This window comes from Ischnura elegans, chromosome 1 (assembly GCF_921293095.1).
Source record: "Ischnura elegans chromosome 1, ioIscEleg1.1, whole genome shotgun sequence".
Lineage (NCBI taxonomy): Eukaryota > Metazoa > Arthropoda > Insecta > Odonata > Coenagrionidae > Ischnura > Ischnura elegans.
The window spans coordinates 105,920,057-105,938,506 of NC_060246.1; the positions used below are offsets into that span (position 1 = coordinate 105,920,057).

At 41.0% G+C, this 18,450-nt stretch overlaps 1 long non-coding RNA gene across 1 annotated transcript in view; it reads right to left on the bottom strand.

The window, feature by feature from the left end:
- Nucleotides 1–443: 443 nt before the first annotated feature.
- The window catches only part of LOC124167619, a 78,699-nt gene continuing 60,692 nt past the window's right edge, over nt 444–18,450 (bottom strand). The window contains exon 4 of the long non-coding RNA XR_006866744.1: nt 444–873. This is a non-coding gene — a long non-coding RNA (uncharacterized LOC124167619). The remainder of the gene's footprint in view (nt 874–18,450) is intronic.

The following is an 18,450-nucleotide window of genomic DNA, read 5'->3' on the forward strand; positions in this document are numbered from 1 at the left end:
ACAGCAGTCGAGCATAGTTGTCGACTCCCACAGCAGTCAAAACGCCTCATCGACGCATCTTTCGATAAATTGAAATCATTTACGACGTCTACATGGATTATAAATCATAATTGAGTTCTGTTAAATTAAAAGTATCGCCGTCCGTTGGCAATAGGTCGGGTGTACCATGTATATCAACGATGTCGAAAGAGCTATTGAGTCTCACTTTTCACTTTCAATAGTGTCGACTGCATATAGTCATCGCATAATTATGACAACGATTTTTGACATCGAAAACTTCGCGAGCCCAATACTGTAAGGTGTGCTCCACTTCTCTCTTATATAAGAGAAAGAATAACTTCGTTAAATAAAAACTAACCATAAATACAGCAAATGAACTACCCATTACAATAGAACCTACCAAAATAGACAGCCGCTGGTAGTCGCTGTCCGATTACCATTGAAGACCATGGATTATCACCAACTATCATAATTTTATTCATCCAAAGTATATGGCCAAAACTGGCCTAAGAACATAGGTTTTGCTGGGAATGGCTCCGATGGCTCTCATCTTTATTATTGTATATTGTTTAACCTTGCCCACGTGAAGCCATAAACCGGCCCTATCTTCCCCTGGGCCACGGCTCTTTTACAAATGAGATTTTCTGTCATTACTTCAATTCATAACATAAATCAACATTGTTACATAGCCATATGATCCATAACATTTGCTTCATGTTTTATTGAGGCTGATCTTGTTCACATGTTGTTATTCAGGTAGTTGATCAAATCAATGCTGTTGGCTTGAGTTGTTCAAGTTGTTCCACTGCGTAGGTACCATCGAATACAACGCCGCTCAGGGAATCCAATTCATATAACATGTACGTATGAAAACTAAGGGAAAATGAGTAAAGTAAATAAGTTAGAAAAGCAAAGTAAAAACAAATATAATGAATACAAGAAAAATTAGAGACTGTATAGTCAACGAGATAAATAATTAGATAAAAAATAGATTTATTGAAACTTTTGATTTAAATTCATCAAAAATGTAATAAAAAGGAATAAAATGAAGCATTTGTAAATTATAAGGTCTTAAGATATTAATTCATAGCAGAAAATAATTATGAAATTTCAATAAATACATAAATAAATACGAATCATCCATATAAATAAATAAATGAAGCATAAAAATAAAGAAGCATTTACATTATACAACCGGTGTATAGATCCGTAGAATGATTAAACTGATTATGGCCGTTTAATAGTTCCTTATCATCCAGTACACAAATAAAGAAATGATTAAATACGTATAGATACGTTAAATAGGCAGAAAGATAAAAGATAAGTAATTAGACAGTTGGCAAATTAGAGGCATAAAAGAAGGATATAATTTATTAGAAGTTTTATGTATTTTGTTACGTTTGGTACCTCTTCAGTAGGGTCAGTGTAGGGAGTCTTGGAGGTGAGTCTAAGGAGAGAAGTTAAGGGGAAGGGTAAAGAAAGATTGGGGGAGTGGATATGAAGGCGGGAGAGGGAGGAGGACAATGGAGGGAAGTTTTTGAGTGGCGGGCAAGACACAAGATGAAGTAAGCACGCAGAGCGGTTTCGGGTCGTGGGTTTTAAGTGGAGGGGGAAGGGGATGAGGGAGAGGGGAGAGAAGTGACAGTGTGCATACACATTTTTACATTTTTCCCAAAACATACTCCTTTTTTGCCGCTCCACGCGGGGAGCGAGAAAGCCATGGTGAAAGTTTGAAATGTGAATAAGTCTCGGATCACACCCAATCGGCATTACCACGCGTCAACCTGTATCGGCGAGAAGACGACTCGACTCGTTCACAGATTTATTTCTTTTTTATCAATTTATGTAATTTGAAAATTTTGGAAAAACATCAGCAATGGGCATATCAGTCGAGAGAAGTCCTTAGGGGAAAGGTAAGAAGTCCATAATAGTCTAATAATTTAAACAACCATCAAATTCTGGTTTATTTTAATATTTCTAGGCTCAAAGGAGACGAGCAATTAAAAATAAACTCCCAGGAAAAATGACATTCCAATAAGAAGAATTAAAAGTTAAATCTCTACCACGCCTTTGCCATTCAGAAAAAAAAATTATGAATAATTTAACAAAAAAAACTTGGCATCATAGAGAGAGTGAAAAACACGAATTAGTTCCAACTACATATGAAAAAAAAGACTGAAGAAACGTAAAGAATGAAGTTTTAAATGATCACTTCAAGAGCATGCCTGTTACATATTTCCATGGCCAGTAACCGGACGCATGTCATTTAAGAGTCCCCTGCGAAGAAACGAAAGGCGGAGCAACACAAATGAATGACAAATTACTTCTTTCATCACGGCACTGAGCAGAGAATGACATCACACTCTCCCTGAGGCCATCGACCACTAAGCATTAGACCGGGATAGGCTCAGTTTTGAAACAAAGACGTTCACGATCAACCATAGGAGATATAACCTTGGTAAGGTTGCTTTGATTGAGGACATTATCATCGAATCGAAAGCGAAAAAAGAAAGAACATCGAACCCGAATGGTAACTTAAAAAATTAAGCATCAAATAAAAATAAGATTTTGTATTTTTCTTTATGCCTACTGGCAATCTTACTCGAACAAAAAGTCATAATTTTTAAATGTCTTCCGTAGGAGTTGAAATTACTTATCTTTCTTTTTAATCTAAATTTTTATGTGCGACAATTCGTATACATGGAAATAGCTTTCCCTTATACAAAGATATGTTTTGCAAAGCCATTTATTTTTTAAGGACCACTGAAATGTCCACCAAAATTTGTATTTCACTCGATAAATCGGTGAAGTTTTACGGTAGCTCCTCTCAGTGGAAATGTATAAATATTTCAATTTAAAATCCAACAATTTCAAATATGAGCATGCCAATGACTACGAAACCAAATCTACAGACGAAAAACTTCAGGGAAAAATACACTTAGGTACAATATTATAATAAAAAAGGGATCGGTCAGGAAGTCACTATGGTCAGGAATATAAAAAGAAAACTTATTTACACAACTTTGTTTTGAGTTCACACCGACAGAAAAAGTGACGAGCGGGGAAGAAAGCACGTTCGCGACGGACCGAGCAAACGGAAAAAATTTTCTCGGGAAATATTTTTTGCGGCAAAAAATTATAACCGAGTGGAAAAAAGGGATGCACAATGAAGTACAGGATTACAAGAGGTGCGTGTCAGGGTATTAGAGGAAGCGTGGAAGGAAACGAGATTTTTTCGGATATGGCTAATAAGGAGGACAGGAGACGGAAGGAAAAGGACGGAGGCCTCGGATTCCGAATGGGAGGAAGAAAAAGATGATGAGAAAAACAGAAGAGATAAGACAGAGGGAGGAAGAAACGAGGGGAAAGGGCTGAAGACGATCGAAGAGAACACTAAACCTCGTTCACAACAACTTGACTTGGCCTAAATATGGCTTTGAAAACTGAAATAAGCGTCTCTTGGTTTAAAAAGAATTAAAATGGCCCTGCCTCCCTACACGACTGGCATTAGTTGAGAAAAGCTCAAATATCTCTAGACATTAAGGTGTATCGATGAAGGTAGTAATGCCAATTGGTGGACTCATTTACCTCGACTAGGTCAAATGCGCTTAAATTAAGTGACAATACATTCATACGTATTTTTTATGAGAACAAAAATATTGATTAAAGGTCAATTCACTAAGTTCTACTTTATTCAATGTGAAAGTTAGGGAATCCACATTTAGATAAAATTTAAGTACAGTGACTTATTTATTACAATATTTTTCATTGGTAGTAATGCCAATGCAATAAAATCTAGTATCGAAAATTCCCTTGAGAGGGTTTCATGATTGATAAGCGGTCTGATTTTTGTTAGGGGGAATATTTTGCTCATAGTTCCGGGCGATAATAGGCCCAGTCAACCAAGTTGTTGTCATGGGTTGAGACCAGGAAAGCAGTGCATTGTCGCCTGTGAGCGGGTAAAATTTGGGGGTTTTTGGAGAGTAAAGAGAGTACCGTAGACACATCAGCAGAGTGGGAGAAAGGTCAAAATAAAGAGAAAGACGATGAGCCCTGGAGGATTAGAATACGTTCTCTCTCCCAGGCAGCGAAGATGCGCCCAGGATCTGGAGCACTTTTTTCTCCCTCACGCTGCCTCCGGAGCCTTCCTCTCACCTCGGGCGGTCAATAAACTTAATAAAACAGCGAGCGTCGAAAAGAAACTGCTCCTCGGACTCGAAGCGTTAGCTGAGACAATGACACGTTGTGAATGGTGAGAGTGAATTAATGGCAGCCACAAGTACGAACGCCAGGCAAGTGAAATGCACGTCTCATTGTGCAATAAAATCTTACCATACGGCCTGCATCAGGTATGGTAAATGCAATCAACAAGTAAAAAAAATACGCCAGATTTCATTCTTATCTTTAATCATATGACGTTAACCATGTAACTTGACGATGAATTTGGACCTGTGCATTTTAAATGGTCAGAATATTTCCAGGGTAGAAATTATACCAAAAATATTAAAGATTCTACACTATATTTTTATATAAAGGGAACTAAATATCATCACTCCACTTTCCAGCACTCTAGGTTTATTTCTCCTACTACTACTAGTTCAATTCACCCCAATAATGATTATTCAAAAACGATTCACAGCATTAAAAGCCCTTAATATGGACCATCGGCTGAAACCCGTCGTTATTACTACTAATTGTCAACGTCAAGTGGAAATTTCTACTGTTTTCATTAAAGCAAGAAATTATTGGTCATATTTTTTTAACAAAAAAGGTTACTTTCGCATTTTAAGCAACTGATGATACCTCTGGGATGTTACATAAAAATACTTTTATCGATGAAACACGATTCTACCAATAAAAAATCAAAGGATGCAATGAACACCGGAAAATATAAATAAAAAAGAGCTTTTTGGACTTTATTTTTATGACAATTACTTTTTTTTACCTCACGGTCAATGCCAAAACAGAATACCCCGGGCAAAAAAAATACACCCACGGAGCGATGCTCGTGGGCTTTACTGCGAAGCTCGGCCCTGACACTTAAACGGGTATTTCTTGCGTGCCGAGTGAAAGGGGAAGCGATGGTGGAGGGACATAGGGAGAGAGAGAGAGAGAACAGGTCTGAGGGGGTCCGCGATGGAGGGATGGGAACGCCCACAACATTTTTAATGAAACGCATCCCGTACCGAGAGAGTTCACAATCAGTCTCCCTCTCCCCCGCCCCTTTCAGCCCACGCCAACGGCTAGATCCACGCAGCAACAGCGTCGAGGGAAAATGGGGGAAAGTGGCAGCTAGACAGAGACCTCTGCACAGGGGCGCGTATGTTACTGCCCCGTGGACAACGGCGGATCGAGAAAGCGAAGGATGGATGCGGAGGGAAGTGGACTGACTGGGCACTGAACGCAGGATAGAGGAACGAATGGAGTCGGGCCAAAAGGGGATGGACCAACCACAAGGAAAGTAGGAATGGGTGAGCTAAAAGGATTCCGTTTCGCTCAGGGACTGGCAGGAAACAATTTTCAACAAACACAAGAAATTTAACAACAAGAACTTGGACAAGCATTTTTCAAATTAGCCGCGCACTTAGGCAATTCAACGGTACTTGGCGAGATTTGGTGGAAAAAATATGATGAATTAATGTGAATAAAACTTTTCAAACCGTCCTTTTTTGGGCGACAGTCGTGACTCTATGCATCGGAGCACACAGTGATCGAAGCACAAATTAATTTTCGCCATTAAAAAGAGTCGGAAGTACAAATAGTTTTACCCATATCAATGCACTCTCAGGGCCGGTTTTAAAACATCTGGCAAACGCTTACTGTAGGATCACACATCCTTTAACTTTACCTAAAAGTGGCTGAAAGTTCTGGTAAGCTTTGGCGTAAGATCAGACTTCAAGCTAGCCATAAATTTCGGCCACCGCTAAGTAAAGCTGAAGGCTGTATCATACTACGGTTAGCGCACCCCAGACATTATAAAACCGGCTCATACGGACGTTTTACATGGGACACATCATTGCGTAATCTGACTTATGTACGAAGGCACAAAAAATTGCGTCGTTTAAAGCGGTGAATTGCTAGAGCACATGCAAGACAGCGTGAATGCGAGACGGCAAAATAGCTCCTTCTCTAATTCCGAGCTCGCATACTCGTAATTTCAAAACTGTTTTCAGTGCTAACCTACGCAATGATCCTGTGAATTCAGTGAACCTACGCGTATCCTTCAGAGTATTCTTTAAAGATATTATAAACAACCAAGCGTGAAATTAAAAAATCATAGTTCATGTTCATACCGAACGTCTAAATTCTAAATACATCATACTGGAACTGACACCGCGTTAAAGCACTAATTGTAAGTTGTATATATTTCAACAGCTAAAATGACGTGTCTCTTGAATGCGTGAGAAAGAAGAGGGAAATTGGATGAGTGCGTGTGGAATGAAAGGCGCCGAGGAGAAAGGGAGAATAGTCTCAGAGAGAGAAAAGGAAGGGCCCAAGAGAGAGAGAGAGAAAGAAGGAAGGGACGACGCAAAAAAAGCAAAAGGAGAGTGGACAGAAGAGAAGGAGGGACGGAGTGAAAGAGAATTTGCGCGGATGCAAATAAAATGAGGCGTAACGGGCGAGGACAAAAAAAATACTTACGACGTCTCGAGGAATGAAGACAAAGACAATGGGAAGGCAAGAGGAATGCGGATCTGATTAAGGGGAGGAATTAAGAGATGCGAGGGCGTGGATTGTAATGCATGTACGTGGCTAAAAAAAATACGAATATAGAGAACGATAAAGAAGTACATGACTGGAGGTACGCGTAAAGGAATGGCGTAGAACGGCGAAAAATAAGTAGTGACGCAGGAAGAAAATAAAATAGAAAAACGGACAAAACTTATATCCCATCAACAGGGTGAGCTAATGGATAATGCTCAGATCATGCATGTCACCACAGTGCGCAAAAACAATCAAATTAGATGCACTCTACACTCACTCCCTCACTGATTAAATGCGAATGTTGATAGAGATATGTACGGGTAGAGCTCATCTACGTACCACCCCGCAAGCAGCTTCAATAGGGGTGCGGCGGGGGATGTTAGGTCACCAGCCGTTTACTAATAAAAAGGAAATGCTCCAACGAAATTATGCCTAGCATTTATCAAAGCCTTTTATTGCTCGAGGGAAAAATTAATACTCATAGCTATCCGTGGCCGTTGTTCCCTTCCAACTGTTCTTCAACGATCATTGAATAACCCCATCGAGTCTCATGATGTCGCCGATTTAATTGCCTGGTCTTCAAGTCATGGTTCTCAAGACCTCTTCCTTCCTGCTCTTCATAGAACCTACGCAGTACTCACACGATACAATCATTCGTTCCTCATAACATTTTTCTATAACATTTCATTGACGTAAAAATGAACGTGAAATATTCATTTACAAGCTAATTTTGATCCTTTTGAACATTAGAATGGTGCGTGGGATAATTTATTTTGAAGCGAGTAGTCACAGTGGCACTTCCCTAAAGACGCCATTATCAGATAATGTTGACTGAAAAAAATGCTGAGGGAAAACGTGGAAAAACTTGAGGCGAGGAGAAGACAGCGTAGGCGAAGAGTTGACTGGCTGCCACAGAGTTGACGCAGCCATTATGAGTGAAATTAGGGGTAATATGCGGCTGACCTATCGATTTATTATTGCCTCACGTCTTCCAGTAAGATCCCGTCGAGGAGCGCGGCCATTCCTCATAGTTGACCACGGATGGAAAGAGAGAGAGAGAGATGAGGAGACGGATGGTATGGGTTAGCAGAAGGAGCAAGATGAGAGAGACGATAAAGTATCATTTTTCTTGCTGGAATAAAAAAAACATAACACTTTACAAAACCCACACTAACGCGCTTTAAAGACTTGAATGGACTCATTTACCTCGACTTGGTCAAATTCGCTTAAATTAAGTGATAATACGTTCATACGTATTTTTATGAGAACAAAAATATTTATTAGAGGTCATTTCACGAAGTTCTACATTATTCAATGCCAAAGTCAGGGAATCTACATTTAGATAAAAATTAAAGTGCTGTGACTTATTTATTACAATATTTTTCATGCGCGCCGAGAAAAGACTAAGGTTAAAATAAATTGCAGTAAAAATAACGAACGTAAATCGTTTCCAGCAGTGACATTAATCATTCTTCGATTCCTTTTCACGGCACAATTCACCGCATTTTTCATTATCAAATCTAAAAACCAAAATTGATTTGATCAAAATTTGCAGGCATAAAATGTTACCTTGATTTCTGGAAATAAGCCATCACCACCGAGGAATGATATTCAATTGGGTCTTGAACTCCTGCCAAACAGAGGTTCATTCAATAAGGCAGAGACTAGATCGATAAAACGCGAGCAAACCTACATCGATCGAAGACTAAATCGCACAAAGGGATTACACGATTTAACATGCAGAACGAGCACCATCTTTGGGTAACGAAAAGGACATAGATTCCGCATAATCTTCAAGAGATTAGGGCGGCGTCCGGAGAAACGAGAGAGGAGGATTCATGATAATATTGTCTGTGGAGACCGCACATTCCAGCACGAAAAGACTACACAGCGCCGTCCAGCAATGGACACTCTATCACGGATGAAGTCCTGAGTGTAGAGTTGGGAAATCCTCAGAGAGAGAGAGAGAATGAGAGGGAGGGGGGATGCGATGGACCGGGATGCTGGAGTGAGGAGAGATATGCATGTGTGCGAGAGTATTCCTCCTCTACGGAGTGGGAGAGGGGGGAAAGAGATTATGGAAGGAAGAGGGGGGAGGGGTGTCGACATTGCGGAAGAAAAACCCTGAAGAACGGGAGGGAAGGATGTGAGGAGGAGCGGGGAAAATGGACACAAAAGGAATGGGTGGAGGATGTTAGAGGGACAAATGAAGGAGGAAAGGATTAGAGGGAGATAGAGAGAAGGGGAGGGGTTTTGAGGATGGCACGGAGCTAGAGAGTGAGCGATTTCTGGTCGGTGCGTGACCAGAGAGTCAATTGGCCATCTGTTGGCGGCCAGCCGAATCCAAAGGACAGCCAGTCGGCTGGACGTGGAAGCAGGGTGGGGGGTAGAGAGGGAGGCAAAAATCTAGGGGAGGAGGAGGCAGAGTGAATTGAGGGGTGGTGGGAGGTATACGTAGTGGGGTCGGGAAGAAGGGGGTGATTTTGGAGAAGACAAAGGGGTTATGGAGGCTGTGGAGGAATGAAGAGAGGAGGTCGTCTTGGAAATGGGCATAAGGACTTATGTTAAAAAGATATGCCCTGAGACATGGAGACGGGAAAGAAGTTGAGGATATTCTCGGAGATGGATGTATGGAAGGATGGAAGACAGGATTAAATTCACAAGGAGAACATAAAAGAATATTTGATTGGTTGCATGGAAATTCTCAACATCCACGCTGGTAATTATAATAATGGCAAAACTCTACACCGATTTATCGTCAATCAATTTTTAGTCAATAATACCGGCTTTGATTTATGCAACTAGTCACGTCACCAAGGTTCTTGAAAAAACACGGACCTCGACGATGAAACATACGGCTGAGAATATTTTAGGCGGTTATTTTTCAAATCAAATGCTGATTAAACCAGTAAAATATTAATTTTTTACAAACATGGACGAGGAATAAATTTGATCCCACCACTAGAATTAAGACCGTTTGAAATATTTTCACTTACAAATCTTTCGGCATCATTTTTATTCGCTGCCTACTTTTCGAGATATTGGCGAGAGATATTGAAGTTCTTGACCCTCTCACGGCAAAGGATCAAAAAAAATTGTCATGTACCGCAGCTCTGTCGACGCCACCAAAAACTGATTGGGAATATCGACTGGTTAAACCCATTGGCATTCACCTAACCTATAGTCAAACACCAATTCTCAAAAACTCAAAAAAATAGGTTATTGCCCAGCCCACACTACTAGAACCGACCTACGACGCATCAGTATAGAAGGGGGGCGTATATACAGGAGACGGGCGCAAATATTTACTCTTCCGCCATTATCCGCAGCACGGATTCAGACACGTCGCCGATGAGCTCGGCAAAAAAAAACACGTTCTCCCGGGAAAACAAGGAAGGGATGCGGTGATACAGTCGTTCAACGCATATGGGTGGCTCGGTTGCGAAATTCCACGTATTTCCTCCAAATTTCGTAGCCAGCCCTGCAGTATTGCGATAGGTGTTTGGGCTGCGACACACTTTGAAAGGAGATGACGTTAGGACGGAGCGGCACCGTATCAAAACGCATTCCGCGAGATGAGCGCGATCGCTGATGCACGGATATTTTCCACCCAGTCACGTGCAATCCCTTTGAGTTGGCTCCTAAATGGATCATTTTCTCTCCAAAACATCTCTCTCCCTCCGATTGTGGACTCATTAAGGGCCGTCGCACCGAGACGCACTCGAACGGATATCCTGCTGCTGAGAAATCATCCATCGTTCCGTGAAAAGAAATCTTTTACAAGGAAATTCTACCCTGAAACGAAGGATATTACATTTTGCCGAAAATTCCAAAATAGCCTATATTTTTTCCCTGCCGACCATTGTTAACCCTCTCCAGGATGTTCGCGCTAGAGCCTTTTAGAAACTGCACAAAAAACACAAAATTCCAATCGGTATAATGTCGCTCCAAATGGAAAAAGATACATTATGGTTTTGCGTATTGGCTCATTTAGGGAGTACGAGAAGTTCACGCATGACGGCACCTTGACTTAACGTACTCATGATTTACTATCTGTATTGATTTTAAAAACATCTCTCATTGATGCAGGGATTCTGTGGCATGGAAATGGACCCATCAACCTTCATTCTATTTTATTCACATGTAATATTTAATTACTACAATCCAGAGTAAGTTTTTGGTGTTTCGTGAACACTTTTACGAACCTTCTAGTCAATTTCCTGATGAGTAAGATCGGCTAAAAAGACCAGCGTGAGGAAAAAGGAAAAAACTCGGGCTGCTCGTTATATTTCAATCTCTAAGTGTACGTCTCCACTGTGGATGTTTATTTTACTCACAAATTCTATCTACTCCCAAGCGGAGGAATTTCCCGACCACTGGTGATAGCTCATGGACTGTCTTACCTGAAAATAAAAAGAAAGAACATAAATTAGTCAATACAATCCAAGTTAATAAAGCTTAGAATTTAACAGTTACTGTTGCGAGTGGATGGCAAGGAATAAATTGATCAAATAATACTGATGTATTATTAGCATGAAAACAAATCCCTTCAATGACACTCCACTTTCCTTCATATAATTCTCCTCTTTTTCAGACCTCATTTCGTAGTTATCATTCGATAAAAATTTCAGCGCAACGACCACTAACATCATCTTTCGTAAAAAAAGAACTTCATTGACTACACATAATTTGTGCTAAATTAAGGGGAAAACAGGCTAGATAAGCCCACCTCACATTTGGACCCCAATGATATAATCATCACCGAAAATTCCCCATCAATCTCAATATTATGACACCGATCACAATATATATACATCTCCACCACAATTCGGATGATTCGACATTGGACCGATTGGGATGGGAAATTCCAAGTGTTCCAGAACCCACCCACCTCACCGACTCGAACGCAGCGAATCAATGATTCTCCTTTGGTCTCGCACGCACAAATTTCGAAGCAAAGCGAAGGCCCGGGAGGAATCGTGAGGCGCCGAGAGAATAAATCTCCGAACACGCTCTCTCTCTCTCTCCCTTTCCGTCTCTGCGTAAGGAGAACGCTGGCACACACAGGGAAAGAGGGATATCGGGAGGATATATATAGGGACGGGCGAAAGATATGATTTATGCGAATCACACACATACACACACACAGACGAGCGCGCGAATGGAAGAGAGAGAAAGAGAGAGGAGGCAGATGTGTGAAAAGAAAAACGAGGAAATATGGTGTGGGTGGAGGAGGGTTGAGACAAGAGAAATAGGCTGGATCCAATCGAAGAGATGTATGGGGAAGAATGGCATTGGGATCGTGGAGACGGGGGAGATGAGAGAGGGCTTGGAAAGTTGGTATATATACGTTCGACGACGCACGCGAGAAGATGAACAAATACATATTGATGGCAGGAATAGAAATGGGATAAAAGAGGGCAAAACTTGGTAGCGGTGAGGCTGAAGGTGGAGCGGCGAGTTCGTATGTTTCCGGATAAATTGTGGAGGAAAATCATTTCGAACATACTAAAATATTTCACATGCTTCTATTTATTTCGCGGTAATATAAATATTTTAGATGTAGTGTCGTTTCATCAGGCTCAACACTGAATGGAAATCTTTCTGATGTTGATTTCGAGAAAAAATACAAGAAAAAATAATTATTAGGTGGAGAGAGATGGAACAGGATACACGACAAAAAATAAAAGAAAGATTTAACCAATGACGAACCAGTTCCAGGCAAGAAAGTATAGGAATGTCAGTTCTTCCTACGCGCTGTGGGTGTAATTGATTGAATAACATATTTTATAATTGCATCGTATAGGTAATGGTAGGTTGATGTCGTAGACGGAAGAGGTGACCGAAAGTTGGGGACATTTGCGTCTCTGAGGTAAAGTAGGAAGGAAGAGTGGGTAAAGACCCTACATCGGCCTTCTATTAGCATTAGACGTCAGATGGAAAAGATGGTTAACGCCCTATCCGACCGCCGTAGAACTCAATTCGTAAAAATCTCAATGAGCATACAAGCAGGGATAAAGGTTGCTCTGAAGATAATACATATCGACCGGCAGTAGATCAACCATATCCTCGGAGTACTCTGGTAACCACACAAATCAGTACCCCTTTTTTCTGCATTTAAGGTAAGATGAGTCGGACGTTGGCGTTAGGCAAGGTTGCTGTACCTGTGAAAGGATGGTGTACCCTAACTCCAAAAACAGAAATGGGTTTCCAATAGTCTCTTCAATCTAGGTTCGATTGGGAAAATATGGAAATGTTTTGTCAAAAATCAATATAAAATAAAGCAAACACCATTTGTTTCAACATCATGCGAGAGGGATGGAACGAGTACTTTTGAATTCAATGGGCTTCAATTCAAAATCATGAATAGATATTATGTTGAGTGATAGTTGTAAAATAGCTCAAAATAAACATTCTCTATCCTCATTCAATTATCCTACCTTATGAGGTAATTTAAACTGATAGTACATTACTTTAAATGCAATAATATCAGAGGACATTTTTACTCTCGGCTATTACTCACTATTACTCAACATACTTTTCATTTACTATTTTCCATTGAAGCTAAGGGATCGTGTAAAAAATACCTCCATCAACCCTCTCCCGAAAAGCCTCTTTCTGGTTATAACACTGGTCCTAAGACAGCCCAACTGAGGGCTTGGAACACGAAATGGGCCGACTGGCACGGCGAGGATATGGAACACGAGCCCAAAAATGGAAGGGTGGACACGGAAATAAAAGAGAACGTCGTGAAAGAGGATTTCGCGGAAAGAAGAAGAATAAAGACCCGATTTCACCGACATCTGGTAAGGTTGTCGCTATCGGATTGGGAATTAAAGAAGGCCGCAGGGTGAGGGGGAGGAGGGAAAGGGGGGGTTGCGTGGTAGGGATAAAGGATTTTAAGTGGGGGCGCGGGAGGGAAGGTGGGGACAGTCACGTACCGTGGGAAGGAGATGCGAGCATCCTCGTGCGGGGGAATGTGTACTCGCGGAAGGACGGAGGAGTCGAGCGGAGGGAGGGAGGTCGGTGATGGAGGATGGCGAAGGGCCGGGGAGAGGGTGGATGGACTGCGGGGGTGAAAGACAGAGGGGATGGAGTTGGAAAGCAGAGACAGAGAGGCTGGAGGTTCAGGAGAGAGGGGCTTAAGGTGGATGGAGAGGTGATCGTGGGTCATTCCGGGATCCTTTCTAATAATTTCTCAAGTACCTACGAAGAAAATATCCAGCGACTCCACTCCATGTAAGTTCAAGGTAGTCCTTCTGTAGGCTTTCGCGGTGTGGTGAGGATTCAGCAGGCTGGTTTTCGGGGTTACTACCGCGTAGATTCATCTATGCAGACGACAGTTTCGCCGGCATTGCAGCAGGCTTCTTCAGGTCACAATGAAGTGGAGATCCGTGGTATCACCCGTCTCTTATACACCCCGTCGGAGGCCTATGTCTGAAGACACCGAACAACCTCAATAGGGAGGACGGATACCAGCTCCCTAACATATGGAGAAGAGTCTTCAAGAGTAAACCCGGAGGGACAGGACAGAGCCGGGTGATGCGGGCCAATGAGAAGCCGCCCGGGCCTCCTGAACCAGCCAATGAGAAGACACCGGCCTCCGTAGGAGTGTATATGAGACGGGCGATACCACGGATCTCCACTTCATTGACCTGAAGAAACATGCTGCAATGTCGGCGAAACTGTCGTCTGCAGAGATGAATCTACGCGGTAGTAACCCCGAAAACCAGCCTGCTGAAAGTTCAAGGTAGGCCTGGAGGAGGTGACCGACAGCCATGAGGAAAGAGAAGGAAGGGAAGGGTGGAGAGAAGCCCAGCGTTGGCTTTAGCCTACTCTTAACGTAAGGCGCCAAGGCGACCAAGGCTCAACGTCCCATCCGACGGACGAAGTGCTGCACTCGAGATGCCCTCCACAAGGCACTCAAGCAGGGATAGGGCAGCCTCAGAACAATCTCTGCCACCGCTGGGATTTGAACCCAGAGCATCCAGGTGTGAATCCAGCACCCTAGCCACCATACCAACCCGATCCGTGTAAGTAGTGAGAACAGTAATTCACGTTAAGGAATCCATCAGACTTCCAGTCACAGAATCGGACGCAATGATTATATTTTTCACTTATTTAAAGCACGCTAAGACTTCGTAAAATATACAGTGGTAACTGGGCAATAACACTCACGAGGACACTTGCTACGCTCAGCTGTTATGCGTAAAACATTTTTCATGAGATGCATTTCCACTTATAAATATGAAAATCTAAACACGCCATCTCATCGCCCTCGTGCAAACAATTGTCATACAAAATAAGGCACTAAGGAAATGTTGTATTTAATAGTAATGAAAAGACCCTCTGCGGAGCAAAGAATAATAATATTGCGATATATTTTACGAATAGACATGCAGGTTTATTTTATGAAAAAATCCAATTCACCAGATTCTACCGTAGTATTCTGAAATAATTATTTATCAATATAATTCCAAAATAACTTATAGCACCCAACAGCTACATACGATGTGTACCTATTACATTAGTGTACCTCTATGTAGCGTAAAAATATAATTAAAACAGAAAAGTAAATCTAATAATTTTACCAACAGTTTTATTTTCCAGTTTTCGGGAAGAGAATAAAACATCGAGTTAATTAAAACAAGGTCTTCATTAGCGTGAGCATTGCTTTAGCATTTTTTTTAAAGTAGTAATTCATCCTTCCTTCACAAGTAACATTTTAACTCCCTCACCTATTGATATTCTAAACTGGATTCCTAATTTCTTAGGTTGACGATCAACCTTAAGATCACACCAACAAAAATATATAAAGCTAATTTTTAAAAATAAGGGACAATAACAATGATTTTTCATCCACAATTGGACCGTCAAGATATCATCTCCGAGTAAAGAACCAAACATTTCTGAATGGAGCAAATAAAGTGAGAATCGTTACGATGAGCTGGTTTGAGAGATTGACATCCAAAATATGCATCCATATCAGTCCAGCGACTAAAATGAAGCACAATTGAAGTGAAATCGCTTCGTCTGAATTCCCTTAGCAGGTTAGCCTCATCCGTTTATCTCCAAAGGTTATCGCACCTCACGTCTCGAGGTAGTGGACCGATCCGTGATAATCTCAAGTTGGTTCCCAGGCATTCCTTTCTCTCTCGACCGTAAAATTAAAACAAGAGGAAAAAGGAAAATGAGGCCCTAAAACACGGGTAACATCCAAAACGGTCACAACCCTCCCGCACGTCATTATATGACGGTGAAATATCAACTGCGATGCCCTTCATTATCTATAAAAATAAAGGAGGGGATATATCCGTAAATAACTTACCAATTAAAATCATAAATATGATTTCCGAACGAAGTCTACGAATATTCAAAATTTTACCGCCCTCGACTACCAAATAATACCCATTTAACACAGTCTTCCCTTGGACATCTATTATAAAAGTATCCCCAGCATAAAACCTACAAAAAATAGCTGAACTATCTAATTGACGCATCATATAACAATATTTAGAAAATCATCTCTTCTATCCACATTTGAATCATCTAATCAATGGTTTCCGTTCATATCGCTTTTTATTTTTTTCACAAAGACCCAGACCTATAGCTTCACGCTAAAGTGCGGAAAACCGTCAGCATAATACTGAATAATGAGATCAAAGAGGTAGACTGCAGCATTAGAGCATGTAACAGGAACTAATGGGGACAGCTAACCAACAGCTAGATTCAGCTTTTGGCGATAGTGAATAGACCCAGACCTAAGAAGAAGATGGAAACGAATTATTTCAGAAGTAGGTATAACTAACCATTAACAACTTACGGAAAACACTAAAAGCTTCAAACTTCGAGGGTTTCCAATAAGAAATTTTAAAAATTAGACGTAGGTCCGAGGTTTCGGATCTTCACAAAAATTTTGACACGGTCAATTTATTTACAGCAGAGTTACACACGCAGAAACTTAGCAGCAAAACGACATTAGGGAAATAGGGTCAACATAGTCCATCATGATCACAACATCCCAAAGGGAGGTTATAATTTACGTATGATAAAATTAAACCATATTGAATAATTTTTAATCATTCTTTTCATCATCACTTCGACTAAAAACTTTGATGTTTGCCTAAATAGAATCTGAAATTAATAATAAATCAATCTAAAGTGCACTATGGTTCACGGGAAATATAACTCCCAACCATCCTTTTCAACTAAAATTAGTAAAAGACGATTTACCTCATATTGGTTCTGGGCTGAGGGAATGGATACGACAATCAATGCGCCAAGTTCTCCGTAAAACTTAAACGAGGGTCCACAAAGAAAGATCTTATCCACACCCCACTAAAGCCACCAAACCATTTGAAGCATTAAGTTAGGTCATGAACGTATATAACGTGATAGCCTTCGACAGAAGCGAACGGCGAGGTCTGAGAGAAGACGAAGGTGCCTTCTGTGACCGATGGAAAATATTTTCCACGCGTCCCATCGGAAACAATGAAGGGATCACGGCGGAGCATCAAATGCCACCACGACCGAGAAAACCAGTTCAGTCCATCAGACCGGAACATTACCACGGAGATTCTGGGAAGGAAAAGGCGAGGAAAGGGGAAGGAGGGTAAATACGAAGAGGAGGAAGAGAAAGTGTGGAGGGAGGAGATATTCGCAAAAGGGGAGCGAAGGCCGAGGAAACAAAAGCACTATTGGAGGGAGGGGAGTGTAAACGTTGCATCGAAGCACGCGACACGCTTTAGTATTCCGCGGGGAAAAGAATTACGGGCTTATGAGAAATGGGCGTTGACAGGTAAGTGACAGTCGGGGAAATGTTTCGTGAATGAGAAGGTTAAGTTACGAGCAAGGCTGATTGCAACCACTAGAGTGAGATGTACAAATGCAAGTTTCCGAGATGAAATGTGGGGGAAAGACACGGTGGATGGAGAGATTTGAGCTCGCATTTTTCTTTCTCCTCGCGGAATACAAGACAGCGAAATAGCAAAGCAAATCATGAGCTTAAACACACTGCAATACGGCCTCAATAAAACACACGCTTGATTAATACATTTTTACTCTCGGAGCACATAAATGCCTCGCGTTATTACACTCTTGTCATCGCACGCCAGTTGACAAAAAGTATCTTTTCTTACGATGCGCAATTAGGAAAATAATAGGTGTGCTGGATGACTAGAGAGGCCAAACAATTCAAACAAAACTTACGAGTGGACTTCGCTGGGTTCCGAAACATAACTAAATTAACAAATGGCTTAGCAAAATATGCTATTCAAAGAATTTTGGCCAACTCTGATCATACGACCACCATTAATTATAATTATCAGTTAAGTATTCACGTTCTAATTACAAAATTTCCACTAACCAAAATGAACCGCTAACATAGTTTTAACCCACGATTTCGTCTCTAGACAATAATATCTTTAATAATTACTTTAAACTAGACAGTGAACATATTTAAATTATCTGGAAAAAAATTATACTAGAAAATTTCATCTAGTTAAAAGGCAGGATTAAGAACGACAAAAAACGCCACAATGGAAAGGACAAAAATCTCATAGTGTAATAATAACATATTTAAATTATCTGGAAAAAAATTATACTAGAAAATTTCATCTAGTTAAAAGGCAGGATTAAGAACGACAAAAAACGCCACAATGGAAAGGACAAAAATCTCATAGTGATAGTGTCAAAAGTAGATGCACAACAGAATTAACTTACAATAGAGGTGCGAACTAGATCGAG